Source organism: Lolium rigidum, chromosome 3 (assembly GCF_022539505.1).
Source record: "Lolium rigidum isolate FL_2022 chromosome 3, APGP_CSIRO_Lrig_0.1, whole genome shotgun sequence".
In the NCBI taxonomy this organism is placed as follows: domain Eukaryota; kingdom Viridiplantae; phylum Streptophyta; class Magnoliopsida; order Poales; family Poaceae; genus Lolium; species Lolium rigidum.
This window is the reverse complement of record NC_061510.1, coordinates 339,944,370-339,955,039: the sequence shown is the minus strand read 5'-3', so window position 1 is coordinate 339,955,039 and position 10,670 is coordinate 339,944,370.

The following is a 10,670-nucleotide window of genomic DNA, read 5'->3' as shown; positions in this document are numbered from 1 at the left end:
GAGAAACTAGACCGCGTGTTGATGGACACCAGTTGGGAGGATAAATACCCGATGGTGTCAGTGCGCGCTCTAGAACGTATCGAAAAACTGTCAGACCATGCTCCCATACTTTTAACCACTGGTTTAACAAGACCGATGTATAAGAAACCATTTAAGTTTGAACTTGGATGGTAACAGCGGGAATATTTTCACGAGATGGTTAAAAATGTATGGGAAAGACCAGTATATGTCAACAATCTGGTTCTAAGGTGGAATAAAAAGATGCGAGCAGTTCGCAAACACCTTTCTGGATGGGCGAGTCATACAGCTGGTGTTCTTAAAAAGGAGAAGCTTCACTTATCGACTACCATTGATGAGTTAGAAGCGCTTGCTGAAGTGAGACCGCTAACGAGCATTGAATTGGATTTGAAAAATCAATCTAATACTCAGATAGCGAGTCTTCTTCCGGGAGAAGAGTTGAAATGGTACCAGCGTTCAAAAGCCCAATTCATTCTGGAAGGAGATTCCAATACGAGATATTTTCATGGGATTGCCAATGGCCGTCACAGGAAAAAGCGTATTCAATCCCTGGTACAAGATGAGGGTCTAATTGAAGGTCATGGACAACTCAAATTCTACATTACTAATTATTACAAGATCCTATTTGGTCTTCCAGATGAGAGTTCCTTCACTCTTGATGAGTCCCAAATAGCAAACATACCCCAAGTGTCTCGGGAGGAGAACGCTATTTTAACATCCCCTTACTTGGAGGAGGAAGTTAATAAAGTGGTTTTTGATGGTGCTTATCGTTACGCCGACTTCACACTGTTGGGGACCCCCAAGAGGAAGGTGTGATGAGCACATCAGCAAGTTTTCCCTCAGTACGAAACCAAGTTTTAATCGACCAGTAGGAGAAAGGCGTGACTTCTGAAGGTGTTACTTGCTGACTAGTGGCAGGACGCACTACCGGCGTAAGCAACAACGTGGAACATGCACACAACACAACCAAAGTACTTTGCCCCAACTTACGGTGAGGTTGTCAATCTCACCGGTTTGCTGAACACAAAGGATTAGACGTATTGAATGGAAGGAGATGTTTGCAGAAAGTAAACAGAACAGGATTGCAGTTGAATTTATCAGTAAAGGAAGAAGGACCGGTGTCCACGGTTCACTAGAGGTGTCTCTCCATAAAGAAATAGCATGTTGGGTGAACAAATTACAGCTGAGCAATTAATAGAATATCGACCAAAACATTACAAGATGATTACTATGAGATTTTATATGGGCATTGAAACATAATACATAGACCGTAATCCAACTGCGTCTATGACTAATAATCCACCTTCAAGTTAGCGTCCGCACCCCTTTCAGTATTAAGTTGCAAGCAACAGATTATCGCATTAAGCAATGTGTGTAAAGTAAACAATAGAATTACCCTCAGATAAAACATTGTTGTTTTCTCCCTAGTAGCAACAACACATCTAAAATCTTAGAGGTTATAAAGTCACTCTCCCAGAAAACTAGAGGCATGAACCTACTATCGAGCATAAATACCCCCTCTTAGAGTCACAAGTACCCACCTGGCCAGAGTTTCTACTAGAAATGGAGATCATGCAAGATCACAAATAACATATGACATGAATATATAATCAGTCTCAACATAGTATACAATATTCATCGGATCCCAGCTAACTAAACATATAGGATTACATAAAGATGATCTTGATCATGTAGGGCAGCTCACAAGATCGATACATGAAGCACAAAGTGGAGAAGACAACCATCTAGCTACTGCTATGGACCCATAGTCCAGGGATGAACTACTCACGCATCACTTCGAAGGCGAGCATGGCGATGTAGATGCCTCCGACGATGATTTTCCCCTCCGGCAGGGTGCCAGGAAGAGCTTCAGAGCCCCCGAGATGGGTTCTGCGATGGCGACCGCGACGGAACTTCTCATGGATGGAGGTTCGGGTATCCAGGGTTTTCCGGAGAAGATGTATAAATAGGCAGAGGGGTGGGGCGCCTGGTGGGCCTAGACCAGCCCTAGGCGCGGGCCAGGTCCATGTCGCGCCTAAGGTAGGTCTGGCCGACCTGTTGCGCCTCTTCGACCCCCCTCTAGACTTCGTCTTTGTTTCGGTAAAATATTGACTTCGGTTTTTGTTTCGTCCAATTTCCAGAATATTACATGTACAATTTTTCCGAAATACAAAAACAGCAGAAAACAGTGAACTGGCACTGTGACATCTTGTTAATAGGTTAGTGCCGGAAATCATGTAAAAGTGCAACGAAGTGTAAACAAAACATATATGAATTGGTGTAAAACAAGCATGCATCATAAAAAATTATAGATACGTTTGAGACGTATCAGCATCCCCAAGCTTAACTCCTGCTCGTCCTCGAGTAGGTAAGTGATAACCAAGATAATTTTTGAGGTGACATGAAGCCAACACAATCTCGATCAAGCATGCAAAGCATTGTGAGCTGGGATCTAAGTACTCTAACATAGGCATGATATATATAATTCAATTGAACTCAACTATGTTATAACATGAAGAGTAACTCAAACAAAGGATCATGAATAGTAGTGCATATAAAACAACTGTGTGTTTATGATCATAGAGTAAACATAACAAAGTGGTACTCAATATGTCCTTATGGAATAGAAAAACATAAATGCAAGGACGCCTTCAAAGTTCAGAGGGTGACTAGATACAAGTAATTTAATAGCAAGCAATAGCACAATCAAGAATCAATCAATAATAATTTTAGGACTATGCACATTGTACTAAGAATGACAACTATGTTCTCTTAATTAGTGCATAAGATAGAAGGTGGAGACTCAACATAAAAGTAAAAGAACGGCCCTGCGCAGAGGGAAGTAGGGATCACTCATGTGCTAGAGCTTTTTATTTTGAAAGCAATATGAGTGATGAAAATATTTATTTTTAGAGGTGCTACTCATATCAACGGTAGTGATAAATAGTATGGTTTAGCATAAAAACTTCCTATAAGTTTACTTGCCTCATGCATAATATATAATAGTGCTCACACCTTGTCCTAATTAGCTTGGATTTCCATAGATTTTCATCACATACATACGTTTTAACCAAGTGTGACAAAGGGGTACCTCCTTGTCTCGTATACAAAGGTCCTAGGAGATGAATCTCATTTTATTTCTCAATTTTGATGAATCTAACCTTTTTGGATATCCATACCGGGAACACAAGGACAACAGATATTTGGACTTTTGTCCAGCTGAAACTTCCACCATGTGAACATGGATTTAGTTGGATGCCCAATGTTCCTCTCTAACAATATACATACTCCAATCTTGTCAACTCATGGTAAATCTCCCTTACTTCAAACAAGATGAGCATGCATATTATTTCACATGATATTCAACAAAGGCATATTGATGGTGTTCCCCATGATAGCATGGTTATCACACAACAAGCAACTTATAAGAACTAAAATGCATAAGACATAATACTTACCGCAATAGTTTTAGACTACTTTCCCATGAGCTATAATTTACACAAAAAAGATGATAATTTTGAAGGTTTAAAGGTAGCACACAAACAATTTACTTTGGAGTGGCGGTAAAATACCACATATAGGTAGATATGATGGACACAATTGGCAACATTGGTTTTTGGTGGTTGGATGCACGAGTAGAGCACATACTCAGTACAGGTGAAGGCTAGCAAAAGACTGGGAGCGACCAACTAAGAGAGCAATAATGGCCATAATCATGCATAGCGACAAAACACTATCAATCAAAGCATAAAGTGATATTACAAGTCGAAAACTAAATGATCATAGAGTCTTTAGTTGACTGGTTATAGTCATAACATGGTGCAAGCATCCGCCAAGTCAACCCAATAAAGCATCAAAGGAGAATACCATAATACTATGTTTTATTGATAGAAACAACACATGATTATTTTAATGACACATTATGCACTCTCAGACATTTTAAACAAGTCATGCTACAACAATAAATACTAAGCATATGACAAGAATAACATCCAACATGGCATGCCAAAATCTATGCCACAGTCTAGACAAGCTTCCTTTTGCATCACTATAGTCATGAAATATTTTACTCGTATCCAACACCAATCAACTTATTTGAAATAACTCTCAGAGATGAAATAAATTATGGACCAGAGAGCTAATCATACACAAAGAAAGAATACTAATGTGCTCTGGACAAAATTCAAGTAAAAGAACAAGAGCTAAACAAGTACCAGAAAACTAGAACACTCGCAGAACAATAATAGCGAAAACTAGAGCGTTCTATGCAATTAAAAAGGAGCGGGTCTTTCTCCAAAACAAATGTGCCGGGATCCAAAATATGCTATAACAAACTAAACTAACTAAACTAAACTAAACTAAACTAAACTCAAAAATAAATATGCTCCAAGAATAACACATAGCGTATGAAGCAATAAAAATATAGCGCATAGAGAGATGACCTGTGTTGCTTTATTGATGAAGAGGGGATGTCGTGGCATCCCCAAGCTTTGACGCTTGTACCTCTTGAGTATGTCTTGGGGTGCAGGGGCATCCCAAAGCTTGAGCTTTTGTCCATTGTTCATCTCATCACATCATTCTTCTCTCCCTACACGTGAAAACTTCCTTCACACAAAACTTCACACAATTCTTCATTAGCAGCATTAGTACAATCAAAATAAACAAATCCACTTCTGTTTAGTACTAACATATATCAAATATCTATTAAAGCATAATATACTATAGCAACCTTTCAAAAAGCTCTTTGATCAATAGAACTCAAAAAGAAAGAGATTTAAGAGGCAAATGTAAATAGTGCAGAAATCTATCAAAACAGAACAGTAGGTAAAGATCGATTTTTTTGAAAATCCTCTGTTGCTTATCTCGAAAAGTGGTCAACTAAATAAAGTTAGATAATAATCTGTGGCATATTCATAACAAATGAAAGCTCAAAATTCCGCTCTGGATATTTTTACAATTTTTTATAGTGACAACATAGAATCTGTTTTCTGGACAACAACTTCCCCAAACATTACTTTCTTCCTATTAGAGGCTATTCTTGGCACAAAAACGAAATAAAAAATGATAAGAAGAGATCATTACAGTAGTAGTAACTTCCAAGACTCAGCAAAAAGAAAAATTACTGTAAATAAAATATGGGTTGTCTCCCATAAGCGCTTTTCTTTAACGCCTTTCAGCTAGGCGCAGTAAAAATGCGAGCATCAAGTATTATAAAGTAAAGAAACATCAACATCATAATTTGTTCTAATAGTAGAGTCATAGGATGACTTCTTTCTCTTTCTAGGGAAGTGTTCCATACTTTTTTTGAGTGGGAATTGATATTTAACAACCCCATCTCTCACATCCATAGCAGCGCCGATAGTTCTAAGAAACGGTCTTCCCAATATAATTGGACAAGAAGCATTGCATTCAATATCCAAAACAAAAAATCAACGGGAACCAGGTTATTGTTAACCATAATAAAAATATTATCAACTTTCCCCAAAGATTTCTTTGCAGCAATATCAACAAGATGAACATCCAAATAACATTTTTCCAGCGGTGGCAATTCAAGCATATCATAGATTTTTCTAGGCATAACAGAAATACTTGCACCAAGATCACATAAAACATTGCAATCAAAACCATCTATTTTCATCTTAATGATGGGCTCCTAGCCATCTTCTAACTTTTTAGGAATAGAGGCTTCGCATTTTAAGTTTTCCTCTCTCATTTGCATAAGAGCATTTGTAATGTGCTTTGTAAAAGCCATATTGATAGAACTAGCATTAGGACTTCTAGCAAGATTTTGTAAGAACTTAATTACTTCAGAGATATTACAATCATCAAAATCAAAGTCATTTTTATCGAAGGTAAAAAGGACTCTTGTCTCCCGTACTCCGAAAAATTTCAGCACACTTATCAGGAGCAGTTTCAGTTGTTTTTAAGGCAATTTTGTAGAAGGAGCGGAGACTTTTCCTACACCATTCACTTTATTATTAATAGTAGGGGAGTGGCTAGAATTTGAAACTTCATTACTACTGGTGATGGTGATGGTACAAACTTTAGTCAAATTATTATTTCTAGCAATTTCATCTTCTCTTTCCCACCTAGCATGTAATTCCGCCAACATCCTAACATTTTCATTAATTTTAACTTGAATGGAATTCAAAGTTTTACTTTCTTTAACATCATGAGGAAACACTTTTAATTTGATAAGATCAACATCATGAGCAAGGCTATCAACTTTAGAAGCAAGAATGTCAATTTTGCCAAGCTTTTCCTCAACAGTTTTATTGAATGCAGTTTGTTTACTAATGAATTCCTTTAGCATGACTTCAAGATCAGAGGGTGCACTTTTATTGTTGATGTAGGAATTACCATAGAATTGCCATAAGCATTACCATTATTAGAAGGATATGGTCTATAATTGTTGCTACCAAAATTATTCCTATAAGCATTGTTGTTGAAGTTGTTGTTTTTAATGAAGTTCACATCAACATGCTCCTCTTGAGCAACCAAAGAAGCTAGCAGAATATTATTTGGATCAATATGAGATTTACCATTAACAAGCATAGACATAATAGTATCAATTTTATCACTCAAGGAGGAGGATTCTTCGACAGAATTTACCTTCTTAATTACCTTGTGGATCTCTCTCGGTGTTCCATTCAGAATAATTTATCATCATATCATCAAGTAATTTAGTTGCAGCCCCCAAAGTAATGGACATAAAGGTACCTCCAGCAGCTGAATCCAGGAGATTTCTTGAAGAAAAATTTAGTCCTTCATAAAAAAGTTTGGATGATCATCCAAGTAGTCAGTCCATGAGTGGGAAAATTATTTACCAAATATTTCATTATTTATCAAGCTTGAGCAACATATTCATTATGAAATTGTCTAAATTTTATTATGTTGCTTCTCAAAGATATAATCTTAGCAGGAGGATAATATTTTCCAATAAAACCATCTTTGCATTTAACCCAAGAATCAATACTATTTCTAGGCAAAGATAGCAACCAATCCTTAGCTCTACCTCTCAAAGAGAAAGGGAACAATTTCAGTTTTATAATGTCACCATCTATATTCTTATAGTTTTGCATCTCACAAAGTTCTATAAAGTTATTAAGGTGAGAAGCGGCATCTTCAATACTAACAACAGAAAATTGTTTTTTCATAACAAGATTTAATAAAGCAGGTTTAATTTCATAGAAGGCTGCTTTGGGAGCAGGTGGCGCAATAGGTGCACAAATAAAATCATTATTGTTGGTGCTAGTAAAATCACACAACTTAGTATTTTCAGCAGAACCTATTTTTAGCAAAATTAAAACTAAGCAACAGAAATAACAGATATAATAGTAACTATTTTTTGTGTGTTTTTTATATAGAGACAACTATAAAAGTAAACTATTTTTTGTGTTTTTGATATAATAAAGAAAACAAGAATAGAGTAAAGTAAACTAAGCAAACTATAACAAAGTAAAGAGATTGGAGATGACAGACTCCCCTTGAAGAAATCATCTTTCTCCCCGGCAACGGCGCCAAAAAAATAATGCTGGAGTGTGATGGGGCTTGATGGAGTGTCTTGATTCGTTCCCCGGCAACGGCGCCAGAAAAAGTCTTGATGGTGCTTATCATTACGCCGACTTCACACTGTTGGGGAACCCCAAGAGGAATGTCTGATGAGCACAGCAGTAAGTTTTCCCTCAGTACGAAACCAAGGTTTAATCAACCAGTAGGAGAAAGGCGTGACTTCTGAAGGTGTTGCTGGCTGACTAGTGGCAGGGCGCACTACCGGCGTCAGCAACAACGTGGAACCTGCACACAACACAACCAAAGTATTTTGCCCCAACTTACAGTGAGGTTTTCAATCTCATCGGTTTGCTGAACACAAAGGATTAGACGTATCGAATGAAAGGATATGTTTGCAGAGAGTAAACAGAACAGGATTGCAGTTGAATTTATCAGTAAAGGAAGAAGGAACGGGATCCACAGTACACTAGAGGTGTCTGTCCATAAAAAAATAGCATGTTGGTGAACAAATTACGGCTGGGCAATTGATAGAATAACGACCAATGCATGACAAGATGATTACTATGAGATTTGATATGGGCATTACAACATAATACATAGACCGTAATCCAACTGCATCTATGACTAATAATCCACCTTCAGGTTAGCGTCTGCACCCCTTTCAGTATTAAGTTGCAAGCAACAAACTATCGTATTAAACAATGTGTGTAAAGTAAACAATAGAATTACCCTCGGGTAAAACATTATTGTTTTCTCCCTAGTAGCAACAACACATCTACAATCTTAGAAGTTATAAAGTCACTCTCCCAGAAAACTAGAGACATGGACCTACTATCGAGCATAAATACCCCCTCTTGGAGTCACAAGTATCCACCTGGCCAGAGTTTCTACTAGCAACGGAGAGCATGCAAGATCACAAATAACATATAGCATGAATATATAATCAATCTCGACATAGTATACAATACTCATCGGATCCCAGCAAACCAAACATATAGGATTACATAAAGATAATCTTGATCATGTAGGACAGCTCACAAGATCGATACATGAAGCACAAAGTGGAGAAGACAACCATCTAGCTACTGCTATGGACCCATAGTCCAGGGATGAACTACTCACGCATCACTTCGGAGGCGGGCATGGCGACGTAGATGCCTCTGGCGATGATTTTCCCCTCCGGCAGAGTGCCGGGAAGAGCTTCAGAACCCCCGAGATGGGATCTGCAATGGCGGCCGCGGCGGAACTTTTCATGGATGGAGGCTCAGGTATCCAGGGTTTTCCTGAGAAGATGTATAAATAGGCGGAGGATTTAGGTCGATGGGGCTCCTGGTGGGCCCATACCACCCCTAGGCGTGGGACAGGTCCAGGTCGCGCCTAGGGTAGGTCTGGCCGACCTGTTGCGCCTCTTCGACCCCCCCCCCCCCTCTGGACTTCGTCTTTGTTTTGGTAAAAAATTGACTTCGGCTTTTGTTTCATCCAATTCCGAGAATATTTCCTCTACAACTTTTCTGAAATACAAAAACAGCAGAAAGCAGGGAACTCGCACTGTGACATCTTGTTAATAGGTTAGTGCCGAAAATCATGTAAAAATGCAACGAAGTGTAAACAAAACATATATGAATTGGTGTAAAACAAGCATAGAGCATGAAAAACTATAGATACGTTTGAGACGTATCAGTTTTACAAATGGAACATAATAAAGCCTCGGCTCCTGATGGTTTGCCTGCTGAATTTTATCAGACTTTCTGGGATACCATTAAAGAGGATCTTCTAGAAATGTTCAGTGTTGTACACGCTGGACAGCTAGAATTATTCCGTCTAAATTTTGGTGAGGTTATTTTGTTACCCAAAGTTAAAGAGGCAGAAAGGATCCAACATTATAGACCCATTAGCCTCTTAAATGTAAGTTTCAAGATATCCATGAAAGTTGTCACCATTAGACTGAATACAGTGGCTGATCATGTGGTAAGGCCGTCGCAAACCGCTTTCATGCAAGGATGCAATATCCTAGATGGGGTTGTGGTTCTACATGAGGCGGTTCATGAACTGCATACCAAAAAGATGAATGGGGTAATCTTAAACCTTGATTTTTAGAAAGCTTATGATAAAGTCAACATGTCTTTTCTCCATCAGACACTCAGGATGAAAGGTTTTTCACCGAAGTGGAGAGCGTTGATCGATAATTTTGTGTATGGAGGAAGTGTAGTGATTCGTGTCAATGATGATACGGGACGCTTCTTCTAGACATGAAAAGGTTTACGCCAAGGCGACCCTCTATCACCACTTTTATTCAACATTGTGGCGGATATGCTCGCTATATTGATCGAACGAGCTAAATCTAATGGTCAAATTGAAGGAGTGATTCCACATCTTGTAGATGGGGGTTTATCAATCCTTCAATATGCCGACGATACAATTTTATTTATGGAACATAATCTCGATAAAGCTCGAAATCTAAAGCTGATTTTGGCTGCTTTTGAGCATTTATCGGGACTCAAAATAAACTTCCATAAAAGTGAATTGTTCTGTTTTGGTGACACTCAGGACTCAGTCGCCGAATATTCGGAACTGTTTGGCTGTGGGCAAGGCCAGTTTCCTATCGACTATCTGGGTATCCCGATTCATTATCGGAGATTAACGATGGCTGAGTGGAAACTAGTCGAGAAAAGACTTCAGAAGAGACTTAGTAGTTGGAAAGGTAAAATGTTATCCCTTGGAGGAAGATTGGTTCTCATTAATTCAGTACTCACCAATATGGTGCCGTATATGATTTCCTTCTTCATTCTGCCAAAAGGTGTATTACACAAGCTCGATTATTATAGATCGAGATTCTTTTAGCAAGGGGATAGTGAAAAAAAGAAATATCGACTGGTCAAGTGGTCTGTTGTATGCCGATCTAAACATATGGGTGGGCTAGGAGTTCACGACCTTGAAGTCAAGAACTCACCCTTATTGGGTAAGTGGCTATTTAAGCTACTAACCGAAAATGGCGTATGACAGACCATGGTTAGAAGAAAGTACATAGGCGACAAAGCGTTATCACGGATCATTTAGAAACCGGGAGATTCGCATTTTTGGGCTGGCCTAATGGCAGCGAAGAAATTTTTCTTCAGATATGGTACTTTCATTCTTAAGGA